The sequence below is a fragment of the Salvelinus fontinalis genome, chromosome 36 (genome assembly GCF_029448725.1).
Source record: "Salvelinus fontinalis isolate EN_2023a chromosome 36, ASM2944872v1, whole genome shotgun sequence".
Lineage (NCBI taxonomy): Eukaryota > Metazoa > Chordata > Actinopteri > Salmoniformes > Salmonidae > Salvelinus > Salvelinus fontinalis.
The window spans coordinates 11626828-11643238 of record NC_074700.1 but is presented as its reverse complement, the minus strand read 5'-3'; the positions used below and the strand labels follow the sequence as shown (position 1 = coordinate 11643238).

General features: G+C 41.7%; 1 protein-coding gene and 1 pseudogene across 1 annotated transcript in view; one reads left to right on the top strand and one right to left on the bottom strand.

The window, feature by feature from the left end:
- Positions 1 to 16411, top strand: part of kcnip4a (potassium voltage-gated channel interacting protein 4a) — a 283290-nt gene that overhangs the window by 22934 nt on the left and 243945 nt on the right. The window lies entirely within an intron of this gene.
- LOC129835206 (ladderlectin-like) lies at positions 3033 to 4005 on the bottom strand (annotated as a pseudogene).

The following is a 16411-nucleotide window of genomic DNA, read 5'->3' as shown; positions in this document are numbered from 1 at the left end:
ATTTCCAAGCGCCTGAAGGTACCATGTTCATCTGTACATACAATAGTACGCAAGTATAAACACCATGGGACCACCACAGCCATCATACCGCTCAGGAAGGAGATGCGTTCTGTCTCTTAGAGATGAATGTACTTTGGTGCGAAAAGTGCAAATCAATCCCAGAACAACAGCAAATGACCTTGTGAAGATGCTGGAGGAAACGGTACAAAACGGTTTGCAACTCCACATGGGAACAAAGATCGTACTTTTTGGAGAAATGTCGTTATGTTCGGCGGAAAAAGGGGTAGACTTGCAAGCCGATTGAACACCATCCCAACCGTGAAGCACGGGGATGGCAGTATCATGTTGTGGGGGTGCTTTGCTGCAGAAGGAACTGGTGCACTTCACTAAATAGATGGCATCATGAGGAGGAAAATTATGTGGATGTATTGAAGCAACAGCTCAAGAAATCAGTCAGGAAGTTAAAGCTTGGTCGCAAATGGGTCTTCCAAATGGACAATGACCCCAAACATACTTCCAAAGTTGTGGCAAAATGGCTTAAGGACAACAATGTCAAGGTTATTGGAGTGGCCGTCACGAAGCCCTGACTTCAATCTATAGAAAATTTATGGGCAGAACTGAAAAAGCATGTGTGAGCAAGGAGGCCTACAAACCTGACTCGGTTACACCAGTTCTTTCAGGAGAAATGGGCCAAAATTCACCCAACTTATTGTGGAAGGCTAGCCGAAACGTCTGACCCAAGTTAAACAATTTAAAGGCAATCTTACCAAATACTAATTGAGTATGTAAAATTCTGCCCCACTGGGAATGTGATGAAAGAAATAAAAGCTGAAATAAATCCTTCTCTCTACTATTATTCTGACATTTCACATTCTTAAAATAAAGTGGTGATCCTAACTGGCCAGGGAATTTTTACTAGGAGTAAATGTCAGGAATTGTGAAACTGCATTTAAATGTATTTGGCTAAGGTGTATGTAAACTTCCGACTACAACTGTAGGTAGCCCTCCTGTAGGGTAGCTAGCTACAGTTACCCATAGCTGGCTAGCTAGTTTTATAGTTTGGTCATTTATTCAAATACATTTCAGAATTGCAAAAAATGTTCATTGAATCTATCAATGTTTTATAGGCTCCTCACTACGTGACTAAGCCAATTTGCCAACTTTAAAATCAGTGTATATAATGTGTGTGTGTGTGTGTGTGTGTGTGTGTGTATATATATATATATATATATATATATATATATTTATTTTTTTCCAGGCTATCTTCATACTTTTTTCTGACATGCTGAAAATGCAGTCTTGTGATTTATATTTTACACTTCAAAGCCACGAGAGTTTGACATGCGACTAAAGTTTGCATTGAATTATGGGTTATATCAACCCCGCAAGTGACCAAACTTGTTCACTCGCTCCCTCGTGCTAAATTGAGGGCCGAGGAGGCAAAGTTAATGAATTGGACCTCCGCTTAAGATGCCAATCAAACTGCATCTGTTTTCGATGGGGATTCCCCCGAGGGAAAGTGGATAGTGCAAGGGCTGAGGGGGTAAAAATAACGTGTTTGGACTGCAGCCACTGTATGTTGGCTACATGAAGTAAAGAGAACATTTAACGTAGCCAAAGATTATAGGGTCCCATAGGAAACACTGACCAACACTTTGGTTCCTACCCTGTCAAAATAACTCCTCCCTGGCATTTTCATTCATTGTCATGTCACACTGTATTCAAAGTGCCCACTATTATATTCTAACTATAGAATTAAAATAATAATTGTTTTTCCATGATTCCAACAGTTCACCCAAGTCTTTTGATCTACATCGCAAGTCAAATCGCAATTAACAAAATTTGGTAAAGGCCTAGATATCGTGCAGTCCTACGTGGCAGTGTGGATAAAAAAAAGAGTGCAGGAAATGTGGAAATTGATGAGAAATGTAGTTTTGTTTTATACTGTTCAAATAATCAGAATGGAGAAAGACCCATTTTGAAATAACTTTATGTATGTGTTGCCACCCTAGGGTCAATTGTTACACCGTATGCAAATTTAGAACATAAAATACCATCATACTGTCACTTTAAAAAAACGTAATATGGTATTTTGGCCATATTGACCAGCCCTACGTTACACCCCTACCAAATAGGTATTGTATTTCAGGCAGAATGCTTATGGATTTTAGCTAAGCTCAGCACTGTTGATTGCAAAATCTGTCAAAACAATTATTTATTTTAAAGATTGAGATTTACAACAGCCTAGCATATGTTGGGGCAAAACAGTGCTGTCACACGCTGCCTTCATTCATTCCTGATGTACATTTTGTTGCTGTTGGTGTAAAGTCTAACCCCAAATAGCCTCTTGCTAGTGAGCTGAGAAAAATAGTGACCTCTAGTATGTAGGATACAGTACTTTTTGTATTGTGCTCCTTTGCAACAATGACACCCAGCCCTTCACGGACAGAGGCCTGAATCCCAGGTGGCTTGTTAAGTGTGCAGTGTCTTTGGAACACGTTGACTGGTAAAGAGCCACTTGTTATCTGCGTATAGCAGGCACCGCATGGCTAAATAATAATTTATTGAGACATTCCAACCCATCTGAGCATGGCACATCTCCTGAGAAAAGATGGGTTTAAGGTTCCTTTGTGCGTGTGTGTCGTGACTCGTGTGTCTATAAAGTGGCTTGCTACTCAGGCCGTTAATGTCAGGTGAAAAGGCTGCTATGGGGGGAGATGGAGATCAAGCAAACATGGACTACGCCGCTCTCACAATTCATTACAATTATGCGAAGTTGGCTCTTCCCTAGAGTATTGACAATTCCTGTTTAAAAAAAAAACTGCACAAGTCTCATTTGGGAAATAATTACAATCTGTGTATAATTATTACTGTAGAATGAAAATTCTGTATTGGCATGTAATTCTATTCAATGATTGGGATATAAGTCATTTTTTCCTTTAAGTTGTATTCTTTACAGATACATAGTCTAAGAATTGTGTCACCCTACAAACCAGTTTAGAGGTTGTGTCCTTACAATAACATGTGTAGCCTTTTGAATATATACAGAACTAATCCTTTATTTACATTTGGCAAACATGATCAAACCTCCCTTATTTTGGTCTTGACAAGATGGCTGTTACTAGCAAATGCAGAGATAAAAATAGAAACGATGATGCACAAAATGGAGTGCGGTTTTTCGTGTTATTCATGTTAAGTAGCAATTTATTTAATCCTACTCATTCGCTAATAGTCATGAAAATACATAGGAAAACTAAACAAAATAGACATCTTGATTAAGGTGACGTCAGAGCTTATAGTTTCATGGAACATACAGAAGGTAACGCCATACTGCAGACACAATCATTCCAGCGTTTTTCTTCTCCATAGTTTATATGCATACAGTTCTCATTTCCCCTGGCGTTATCAGGCTGTAGATTGCTCCAGTCGCGGTAGTAGAACCTGAACCCGTCACTCCACAGCCAAAGGCCCTCCTGGGTAGCGTCCTGTCCGCCGATCCAGGCTCTTGGGAAGTTGTGCGTCTGTCTGCGGATCATCTCCTGAATGAAGTGGTTCTCTTCTGTGCTGTGGATGGATGCCAGGTTGGCCCCCTGAAACGCGCAGTACTGCTCCGACTCGGCCCATGTCCGTTCGGTGCGGATGTATGTGAAACAGCGGTGTCCATGTTTGAACCAGCCTGTGGGGCATACGCTACTGCTTTCTGTCTTCACCTGCTCCTCCTCCAGAGACATGGACTGCTCTACGCCAAGCTCCTCTGATGGCTCGAGAGAGAGACCCTGTTCGGCGTCTGTTTCCTCCAACACCTCGAGAGGTGGGTTCTGTTCAAAGTACTTTCCCTCGGCACCCATGTCCTCCATAGGAGGAACATGTCCGGCGTCAATATTCTGTAAGTTTTCTAAAGTAGGGAGCTCTGGGTTTGCCTCTTGTGAACGCTCAAGAGGAAGAAGTTGGGCCTCCATTAAGGGCGTTTCGTTGCTGAGCTCCAAGACGGCACTGACAAGTAGGAGGATGGTCAACTTCGCCATGGCACTAGTCTCATATTAGAGGGTTCTGTTCATCTGGAGAAAGAGATGCACCTTTTATACAGTACAGGCCACAACAGTAATTCCTAACAATGGTTAACTAGTCTTGCTGATATAAGACTGTTTACGAGTGATTCCTGTAGCAATTGATCAAAGTACAAAAAAACAAGTGTCTGTTTCCTTATTGATGAATGCCTCCACGTGAGCGCAGGGATTTATTGTAGACAAGGAATTTCCGAATTAATTGTCTTTTATGGTCATCTCTCTTTCCTTGTCATGGCATGTTTGTTGATACCATCCATGTTTAAAAAAATAAATGAGATTAAAACAAAGTTAAAGGCAGTCGACTGCATTATGAATTCACTCACAGCAGTTTTATGTTTCATAGCCGTTGTTTTTAACTCGACATTGGCTTCCTTGTTCTGGGCTTTGTGTTGTCTTAGGATTTCCCCCATGGTATATCATATTACTTGATATGGTCAACGAGCTCATTGTATCCATTTCTTGTGCCAGTGAGTGGTAGTGTCTGAGTAAAAGCCGAACAATTCATGATGCTCCTAACAGTGAAGTGTTCTGTTTTTAATATGGCACAATATATACATTTATTGCCAAATGAATTACTTTTGTTGTAGAAAGACAGGGCCAGCTCAGTTGGTGTACTAAATCCAATGCCTGGAGGGCTCAAAACCTCTACATTAAATGCTGCAGGGGATTTTATTAAGGAGACAATTTGCTATGCCCCTTCTGCTGTTTTTGATGGAGGACCAGTTTATAGCCCTGGTGTGTGTGATGCAGTGTTCTTCTGCTGTCTGGCCCTGCTGTGGTTACTCATTGACTTGTTGTCATGAAACCACAAAGCTTCTGACCACAATGACATTGTGGTACTGGGCAGGATGGCATGTACACACTCAGTACAGGAATTTCTAGATAAAGGATTATCAAAGCCAAGAATTTGTTGATAAAAACATACATTGGATCATTTCCGTTGTGCATAGTTGTTGGGACAGAAAGTAGACACATTTTTAAGTGAGACGATTAGAATGATAATCTCTTCCTCAGTAGGCTATTGTGTCAAGGATGTGTGAAGGTCACCTCCACGTTCAGGGGATGCACATAGCTTCTAGTAGTTTGGATTACTATCTAGGAAAGTAGGAGAGGGTCAGGAAATTCTAAGTATGCGACTGTCCTCTTCTTGGAGACAACTCTGGTAACGTTCTATGAACCACATATGAATAGTGTATTATCCACCATCATGCTTTAAAATTAATGTAAGCTTCTATAACAGGTTGTGGCAATGTAATGGCCTGTATCAAATCAAAGTTTATTTGCCACGTGCACCGAATACAACGGTGAAATGCTTGCTTACAGGCTCTAACCAACAGTGCAAAAAAGGTATTAGGTGAGCAATGGGTAAGTAAAGAAAAGAAAAAACAGTAAAAAGACAGTGAAAAATGACAGTAGCGAGGCTATATACGGTAGCAAGGCCATAAAAGTAGGGAGGCTACATACAGACACCGGTTAGTCAGGCTGATTGAGGTAGTATGTACATATGGTTAAAGTGACTGCATATATGATGGACAGAGCGTAGCAGTAGCGTAAAAGAGGGGTTGGTGGGTGGCGGGACACAATGCAGATAACCCGGTTAGCCAATGTGTGGGAGCACTGGTTGGTCGGGCCAATTGAGGTAGTATGTACATGAATGTATAGTTTAACTGACTATGCATATGATAAACATAGAGTAGCAGCAGCGTGAAAGAGGGGTTGTGTGCACACAATGCAAATGGTCCGGGTAGCCATTTGATTACCTGTTCAGGAGTCTTATGGCTTGGGGGTAAAAACTGTTGAGAAGCCTTTTTGTCCTAGACTTGGCACTTCGGTACCGCTACCGAACAGTCTATGACTGGGGTGGCTGGGGTCTTTGACAATTTTTAGGGCCTTCCTCTGACACCGCCTGGTGCAGAGGTCCTAGATGGCAGGCAGCTTAGCCCCAGTGATGTACTGTGCCGTATGCACTACCCTCTGCAGTGCCTTGCGGTCGGAGGCCGAGCAATTGCCGTACCAGGCAGTGATGCAACCCGTCAGGATGCTCTCGATGTTGCAGCTGTAGAACCTTTTGATGATCTCAGGACCCATGCCAAATCTTTTTAGTTTCCTGTGGGGGAATAGGCTTTGTCGTGCCCTCTTCACGTCCGTCTTGGTGTGTTTGGACCATTCTAGTTTGTTGGTGATGTGGACACCAAGGAACTTGAAGCTCTCAACCTGCTCCACTACAGCCCTGTTGATGAGAATGGGGTGTGCTCGGTCCTCCTTTTCCTGTAGTCCACAATCATCTCCTTAGTCTTGGTTACGTTGAGGGATAGGTTGTTATTCTGGCACCACCCGGCCAGGTCTCTGACCTCCTCCCTAATAGGCTGTCTCGTCGTTGTCAGTGATCAGGCCTACCACTGTTGTGTCGTCTGCAAATGTAAAGGTTGATGTTGGAGTCGTGCCTGGCCATGCAGTCGTGGGTGAACAGGGAGTACAGGAGGGGACTGTGCACGCACCCCTGGGGGCTCCAGTGTTGAGGATCAGCATGGCAGATGTGTTGCTACCTACCCTAACCGCCTGGGAAGCGGCCCGTCAGGAAGTCCAGGATACAGTTGCAGAGGGAGGTGTTCTGTCCCAGAATCCTTAGCTTAGTGATGAGCTTTGAGGGTACTATGGTGTTGAACGCTGAGCTGTAGTCAATGAATAGAATTCTCACGTAAGTGTTCCTTTTTGTCCAGGTGGGAAAGGGCAGTGTGGAGTGCAATAGAGATTGCATGATCTGTTTGGGCGGTATGCAAATTAGGTGAGCCATTACCTGCCTTTCAAAGCACTTCATCGCAGGCCATAGCTGGATTTCTTGTAAGCTTTCCGGATAGAGTCCCGCACCTTGAAAGCGGTAGCTCTACCCTTTACCTCAGTGCGAATGTTCCCTGTAATCCATGGCTTCTGGTTGGGGTATGTACGTACGGTCACTGTGGGGACGACATCTTCGATGCACTTATTAATAAAGCCAGAGACTGATGTGGTATACTCCTCAATGCTATCGGAAAAATCCCGGAACATATTCCAGTCTGTGATAGCAAAACAGTCCTGTAGTTTAGCATCTGCTTCATCTGACCACTTTTTTTATAGACCAAATCACTGGTGCTTCCTGCTTTAATTTTTGCATGTAAGCAGGAATCAGGAGGATAGAGTTGTGGTCGGATTTGCCAAATGGAGGGCGAGGGAGAGCTTTGTACGCGTCTCTGTGTGTGGGATACAGGTGATCTATAATTTTTTTCCCTCTGGTTGCACATTTTAACATGTTGATAGAACTGATTTAAGTTTCCCTGCATTTAAGGTCTCCGGCCACTAGGAGTGCAGCCTCTGGGTGAGTTGTTTGCTTATTTCTTTATACAGCTGACTGAGTGCGGTCTTTGTGCCAGCATCTGTCTGTGTTGGTAAATAAACAGCCACGAAAAGCTGAAAACTCTCTAGGCAAGTAGTGTGGCCTACAATTTATCACTATATTCTCTACTTCAGGTGAGGAAAATCTAGTGACTTCCTTAGATTTTGTGCACCAGCTGTTGTTTACAAATATGCACAGACCACCCCCCCTCGTCTTACCGGAGTGTTCTGTTCTATTTTGCTGGTGCAGCGTATATCCCGCTAGCTGAATATCCGTGTCGTAATTCAGCCACGATTCCGTGACACATAGGATATTACAGTTTTTGATGTCTTGTTGGTAGGATATTTGTGATCGTACCTCGTCTAATTTATTGTCCAATGATTGCACGTTGGCGGCTAATAGTGACGGTAACGGCAGCTTTCCCACTCGCCTCCTGCTGGTCCTCACGAGGCATCCCGCTCTGTGTCCTCTACCTGCGTCTCCTCTTGCAAATAATGGGGATGTTGGCCCTGTCAGGTGTTTGGAGAATGTCCTGTGCTTCCTGCTTGTTGAAGAAAAAAATCTTCGTCTAATCCGAGTTTTGTGATCGCTGTCCTGATATCCAGAAGCAATTTTTTGCCATAAGATATGGTTGCAGAAACATTATGTACAAAATAAATTACAAATAACGCGAAAAAAAACATAATGGCATAATTGGTTGGGCGCCCGTAAAGCTGCTGCCATTTCTTCCGGCACCATTAACACAAATAATGCGTCACAAACCTAGGAAGTGTTCATATAAAGTGATACGGGTCATGGAGTTTTGAGCACCTGAGCCAAGTCCTGGTCTAATGTCATCAAGCCTATGCTGTTTGAATAGCAACTTCCTTGGCGCTCAGTAATGGCCTCCCTAATAGGTTCTAGCATTATCCTCACATGGCTTTATGGAGATTCAGAGCTGGGGTGTAGATGAGCATATTGTTTTGAGTGTGTGTATTCCATCATCATTAAGTGTGGGATTGTGGTATGTTCATATAATTTTTAACGTACCCTCACAGCAGGGAAAGCCAGGGGAAGGGTTATTTGTAAGGTGGACTTGGCTGGATTTCCTAATATTATTCATTTAACTTCTCTGGGATAGTTGGGACGCTAGCGTCCCAACTGACAAGCACCCCCAACCCCCCCCCCCCCTCACTGATTAGCATCGCGTCACAATTAAATAGTAGCATCTAAATATCATTAAATCACAAGTCCAAGACACCAAATGAAAGATACAAATCTTGTGAATAAAGCCACCATTTCAGATTTTTAAAATGTTTTACAGGGAAGACAAAATATGTAAATCTATTAGCTAACCACGTTAGCAAAAGACACCATTTTCTTTGTCCACCATTTTTTCTCTCCACCAGTAGCTATCACCAATTCGGCCAAATAAAGATATTGATAGCCACTAACCAAGAAAAAACCTCATCAGATGACAGTCTGATAACATATTTATTGTATAGGATAGGTTTTGTTAGAAAAATGTGCATATTTCAGTTAGAAATCATAGTTTACAATTGCACCCACCATCACAACTCGACTAGAATAAATACAGAGAGCAACGTGTATTACCTAATTACTAATCATAAAACATTTCTTAAAAATATACAGAGCACAGCAATGGAAAGACACAGATCTTGTGAATTCAGACAATATTTCAGATGTTCTAAGTGTTTTACAGCGAAAACACAATAAATCGTTATATTAGCATACCACATATGCAAACGTTACCCGAGCATTGATTCAATCCAAAGAGAGCGATATCGTTATCATCGCCAAAATATATAAATTTTTTCACTAACCTTCTCAGAATTCTTCCGATGACACTCCTGTAACATCATATTACAACATACATATAGAGTTTGTTCGAAAATGTGCATATTTAGCCACAAAAAAACGTGGTTATACAATGAGAATAGTAGCCAACCTGGGCTGAAAATGTCGGGCGCCATTTTGGACAGTGATCTCGCGTAATGAATAACTATTCATAAACTTTACAAAAAAATATAGGGTGGACAGCAATCGAAAGACAAATTAGTTCTTAATGCAATCGCTGAATTACATTTCTAAAATTATCCTTACTGTGCAATACAGGGTTCGCCAAGCGAAGCTACACAAAACAAAATGGCGGCTTATATGTTTTTCAACAGAATAACGATTTATCATCAAAAATAGTTCTTACTATGAGCTGATCTTCAATCAGAATCTTGGGCAATGTATCCTTTCTCCGGTCTAATTGTCTTTTGGTCGAAAGATGTCCTCTTGTCCTGTCGAAATGGCCACTAACGTTCGACCGGTACTGGAAACGTGCCCAGCGCTTCAAAGTGCATCACAAAGAAATGCCTCAAAATCGCACTAAACGGATATAAATTGCTATAAAACGGTTTAAATTAACTACCTTATGATGTCTTTACCACCTATAACGAATAACCACATGACCGGCGATATATAAGTGGCTAAACCAAAGCTTGGAAGGAGGCCAGTCCGACGACCACTCTGCGTCGAGCGCACTGTTGAAAAGGACGTTCTTTCCGCTCCAGGGTCTATTTATAGAGCCCGGATTTCGCAATCCACTCCATTCAAAATCTCCCCGCTTACTGACATCTAGAGGAAGGCGTAGGCAGTGTTTGTAGCATCATAGCATTCACAGGGACTTATGAACTGACCTGGGAGCAGGGGCCAAGATTTCTGAAATCTCACTCCCTGGCAGGAAAAGTGCTGTATAATGAGTTCTGTTTCACTCAGAGACATAATTCCAACGGTTATAGAAACTATAGTGTTTTCTATCCAATAATAACAATAATATGCGTATTGTACGAGCAAGAATTGAGTACTAGGCAGTTTAATTTGGAGACCAATTTTCCCTAAGTCGAAACAGCACCCCCTATATCCCAGAGAAGTTAATATGTTGAATATTTTGTTTGGTAATGGTGTCAGCCCATGACATCTAAGACCATTGAATTTGGTTAACTATCTTGTGAAATACAGTGTGAGTGACGCAATTACTTGTTTAGGCAGTATTGGCAGCCAATCATAGTCCTCCATTGTAACACGAGATAGAAAAGTGAAGTTAAGCGCAGCCTATAGGCCTATTGATTTTGTGAACGCGTTAAGGCATTCCCTTCTAACTGGAGATCAATATGCATATGTAATCACGGAACAATGAGGTTGCAGCTCTCAGCCATCCATCGACAAACTCTGCTATATTTCCCCCAAAGCAACATAACACACGGCAGGCTTAGCGCCCACACAGCAGTGAAAGGAATTAGGCAATACATTTTGGTTTTCAGTCAACGGGGTGAGGCTAAGTCATAAACATTATTGAATAATCCTGTATAGAATAATTTTTTATAGTGTTCATTAAATAATTGTGTTCTAAACAGGTGAATTCAATGCTTTGCTTTTGAAGACCTTTTCTGTAGTGGCCAAGTTTGTCGTTGGCTTGAACACACTTTTCCTTCGTCATTTCATTCTGCTCTACAAGTTTGACTGTCTCGGGAGTGTAACTCAATCAAGCCTAGCAGAACCACCAGTTCCACCCAGAGCGTGTCATTACACACGACCAATAACCCCCATGGGTGTATTGGCATCTCTCAGGGCTCTGATAAACTGTTCTGCCTTGTTTGTCACATTCAGGTAAACTGTGGGACCTGTTCCCTTATGTAGAAAATGTTTATTTTGACTGCATATTATACCATCTCTTGGAGACCCATCGGAGCACTTGCTCCAGGTATAGTGTGTGTGCGTTGTCCTGCTGGGATGAAGTGGACGTATTTCCAGGTCTGTTTAGTCAGACACACCCTCTGTCTTTATTGCTACATTATCTGCTTTATAGATATCATGAGAAGTAATTCAAAGCTAGTCTCGCAATCCCCAGTCAGCCTACCCATCTATCACTGCTGCTCAGTAATTAACTCTGTGCATTTAGATATAAAAAAACAACATTCCATTAGAGGTATGTTTATGGGGCTTATAAATTATACCATAACTTGCATAAGAGGACAGGAATTGGCCACATTTTACGTAGGCCTATTCCAAACGGATAATTATAAATTCATGCCTGTAATATGAAGTATTGTTCAGATTTGATATCATCTTTGTTAGAAAGTGCAACCTTGCACTGTGTCAGTGACATTTAATTGAGCATCTGGCCTCTGCTTTTATCACATTTCTGAAAACAATTTTGGTACTTGATCAACTTTTTGTAGCCATTTCAAATGTGTTAAGTTACTATCTTGTTTGGCCACATCTTGCCAGTTGTTGGCTTGATGATGGAGAGAGTGTCTTGGGGGGGTCTGGGTAGTTCTAATTCTAGCACGTAATCAGCAGGTCGGTTTCTGTGCTTTTGTGTGTGTTGTGCATATGAAGACTCACACACCCCATACACCACTCGTACACACACTGCCCTCGGCACTGAAACAAAGGTGGCTGATAAGCCTGGTCAGGGAAAGTCACACATGATCACACTCACACAAGATCTGCTTGCTCCTTCCTTCCCGTTTCCCTCCTCCCGCCCCCTTTCACACACTTGATTGGCTCAGAGAAGGGAAAGCGCTTGTGAAACCTGCGGCTTGCTCTGAGTCGAGGGAGAGATCACACATCGTGCCTTAGCCTACAAGGTAAGGCAGTGCCTGAAAAGACAAATCATAGCAAAAAGCCTCTGTCTGTTATAAACTTTTCTGCCACTACTTAAATTAACAATGGCATATGTATGTGGTGGCAGGTAGCCTAGTGGTTAGAGCATTGGGCCAGTAACTGAAAGGTTGCTGGATCCAATCCCCGAGCTGACAAGGTTAAAATCTGTCGTTCTGGCCCTGGACAAGGCAGTTAACCCACTGCTCCTAGGCCGTCATTATAGATTTTAAGAATTTGTTCTTAACTGGCTTGCCTAATAAAATCAACTTTAAAAGTATTTAAGCGAGTGGAAATTGTTATAGATGTGTTGTCTCAAACTTCAGCTCCTGAAAGGGGCCTCTCAGGGGACGGAAACCATAGTATGTAGCTAAGCAGAATGCCATTTTGTATTTAGAAGCATGCAATCTTGTGTATTGTACTCCAGTAAGATTATCAGGAGAGGGTAAGCAAGTGCTTTGCTAATGTGGTTTCTCACAACAAATGAATTGTTTACAATAAATTGTATTTCGCAAAATCTTATCCCGTGCCGTGACTCCCTGTTAAATTATACCGATTGTAGCAAGTGCAACTTGCCGTTTTTAGTCTTTCTGTTTATTGAAGTAAAGGAAAGGTGTTCTATTTTTCAGTTTGACAAGCAGTTTGTATCAGTGTCGCCATGTTGAGGATAACAAAGACCTTGCTTAGTGTTGCATTTCCTCAGAGACCATGTTCTAGTGTCAAGCTGTGACTGTCCTCATAACCCCACATTTTGGGCTCCCGAATGGCGCTGCGGTGTAAGGCACTGCATTTCAGTGCTAGAGGCGTATAAACCCTATAACCCTACCACTATAAACCCTGGTTCGATTCCATGCTGAATCAAAACCGGCTGTGATTGGGAGTCCCGTAGGGCAGCGCACAATTGGCCCAGAGTTCTTGTTGTTTGGCCGGGGTATGCCGTCACAGTTGTTTACAATTTGTCCTTAACTGACTTGCCTAGTTAAATAAAGGCTAAAATTTGACGTAACAAACAAGATTTTAACACGTGTACGTGTTCCACAGCAGTGAGTGACAAGCATGTCGGCCCAAACCAAGAGAACCCAGTGGCGGGAGAAACTGCAGAACTTCTGCAGGGAACACGGCATCTCCAAGAAGGTGCTGCTCAACTGCTGCCTGGTCCAACGCATCATCGCCTGGTTCAGGGAACTCCACTTGAGTGGGTTGGTAATGTAGCTTAGCCGCTAGCTATGCTAACAATGGTTGTTAAAGTGACGTCACGTTGCCCTGAGACCTGAAGACTCAGGATTGAAATGATCGGTGGTTTGCTATATAGTGTATTGGATACAATGATCAGCTTTGTAGTTGTGTCAGAGAACATGTTATCCGATCAGAGCAGAACGTTGATTTGTATACACAAGCGCTGGGTCTTGATCATGGGATCTGCTATTGCATGTCATTGTGGTGACGTGATGCAATGTCAGATACATTGGGGAGAACAAGTATTTGATACACTGCCGATTTTGCAGGTTTTCCTACTTACAAAGCATGTAGAGGTCTGTAATTTTTTTATCATGGGTACACTTCAACTGTGAGAGACGGAATCTAAAACAAAAACCCAGAAAATCACATTGTATGATTTTTAAGTAATTAATTTGCATTTACATCCCTGTGGCATTTTTAAGAAGCTGATTTAAACAGCAGAGCATTACACAGGTCCACCTTGTAATGTTCAGTTTTGTCACTAAACACAATACTACAGATGTCTCGCATTTTGAGGGAGCTTGCAATTGGCATGCTGACTGTAGGAATGTCCACCAGAACTGCTGCCAGAGAATTGAGTTTTAATTTCTCTACCATAAGCCGTCTCAATTAAGTTTTGTCGAATTTGGCAGTACATCCAACCGGCCTCACAACCGCAGACCACGTGCATGGCGAAGTGTGGGCGAGCGGTTTGCTGATGTCAATGTTGTGAACAGAGTGCCACATGGTGGCAGTGGGATTATGGTATGGTCAGGCATAAGCTACGGACGACAAACACAATTGTGTTTTGTCAATGGCAATTTGAATGCACAAATACAGTGACGAGATCCTGAGGAACATTGTAAGGCCCATTTTTTGATTTTATATAAAGCTATCTGTGATCAACAGGATGCCTAATGAATTTATTTTAAATCAGATTTCCTCATATGAACTGTAACTCAGTAAAATGAATGAAATTGTTGCATTGTGGAACATGAGTAACACTTACTAGCAGGTTGATTTCCCCTGTCAACATAACGCTTACCTTTTTTCAGCATGTCTTTGTTTTGGTGGTAGCCTCACTAGTACTCCAGGGACTCCAGCTGTGTAATGAGCGTATTGTGTTGCAGTTTGTGGTTTGATGATAGCCGACGATATATACCCATGGATGGCCCGGTCATTTTCCCACATTTAAAAATGGATGTGCAGCAAAGAGCTGGTTCCTAATTAGAGATTTTTTTTTAAATGATCAAGATGCACCGGTGAGTTAAAAAAAAAAAGTATTTTATTTAATCCTTGATATTTTGGGCAGGAATCTTTGTCTAATGATTTGGTCTGTCTACTGTTAATTTGTAATCAATCACAAGTCCCAGAAATATGCTTTACCTTGTTCACTGATTCATATCAGGCCGTGTCGCTGTATGTGGGGCAAAAAACATCTCATGCTTCCAAGACTATTAAAACACTAATGTGATATCGATTAGCCCTGTCCTCACCTTTTGTAGGAACGGCACAATTTATGGTCCAGTCAGAATGAAAAATGATCGGCGCTCATCGCACCGTATGCTAAAGCTGACAGCGGTAGATAAATGTATTTTCACTGTAACGGGAGTGTTATTGATTACTCAGTGGGCTGTATATGTACATTGGTCATACGGCATTTTGGAATAGCATTTGCTATAGGAGAGCTCCCTCCAATTGGATCAGAAGACATTGGCCATAAACTGATAGATGGTAGAGAAACAGTTGGGTGACTTTGGTTAGGGGCTGTGTATCAGATTGACTTGCTTTACTGCCAATGAGTTATGCATTTCCTGTGGTCTTAGTATATGTCTCCAGAGTCGGTATTCCAGACACAAATTAAGCCTGGTGTTGGACTATTGTATAAAAAGCATTCTCTATGGAGAATTTTCAATGAAATAACTTTTTGGACCAGGCTTAATGCGTGTCCAGAAAACTTGCCTTAAAAGTAAACATTTGGAATTTCTATATTCTTTTTTTATTTTTTTATACTTAGTTTTTATTGTAGGAACACAAAGAAAGTACAAATAAAGTAAAATATAAGAACAAAAATGATCTGGCAGTCAGTGCACTTCATACCTTCATCATCATATTAGTTACATTAGCATCTTTGAATTAGACCTTTTACAAGTATTAAACCCATTTTTCCCAGTATTCCTGACCTCTCTCCTGTTGAGTTCTTAAAGCAAAGGTCATACGCTCCATGTGGTGTATTTCTTCTACAATGTCTATCCATTGTGTCACTGTGGGAGGGTCTTTTTGTAGCCATTTCCTAGTGATAGCCTTTTTTACTGGCTGCCAGTAGGACCTTCAAGAGGGACTTTTCTCTATTGTGTAAGTTATCTGGTATTTCACCCAAGTACAAAGAAATGAATGTTTGTTCTATGTCAAATCCCATTATTTTTCCAATGTTAGATCTTATTTCTCCCCAGTAAGTTTCGATTGCGGGGCAGGACCAAAAGATATGAGAGTGGTCCGCCCTCAATAGACCGCATTCTCTCCAACAAGGGTGTGGTGAGCCAGTCTGTTTTGATTTCAGTTTAGGTGTTATGAAGAAACGTTTAACAGTCTTCCAACAGAATTCTCTCCATGACCTTGAGTTGGTGGAGCTTTGTTGAGTCTCTAATATGTTCAACCATGTTTCATCAGTTATTTCAATGTTAAGTTCCTCCTCCCATTTCTTTTTAATATAGTTTGTAGAATGTTTCTTTGAGGATTGAATACCCAAGTAGAGATTTGAAATCGTTTTTTTGTTACTCCCCACGTTGTATGCGTTAGTGAATACTTGGATTAATTTTGGAGGTGCTCGAGGGTCAGTCACGGAATTTCTATATTCTGTCAATATACAATACAGCCTTGTATGGAAATATGGCTTGGACATTATCTGCACCAATATAATTTTAAATTGGCAGGGGTATATTTTAGTCTTAGAAATCTTCCAAGGACATATCCTCAAAAGAGAACGAGCAGGACCAGTGGGAATTATTATCATGTAGATTTAACCATTGGGTGGAAAAAGTAATGAAATAGTCTTGGCTATCTGAGATCAATTTGTCCTAAAGTCTTTGTCTTTCAGTTTGGA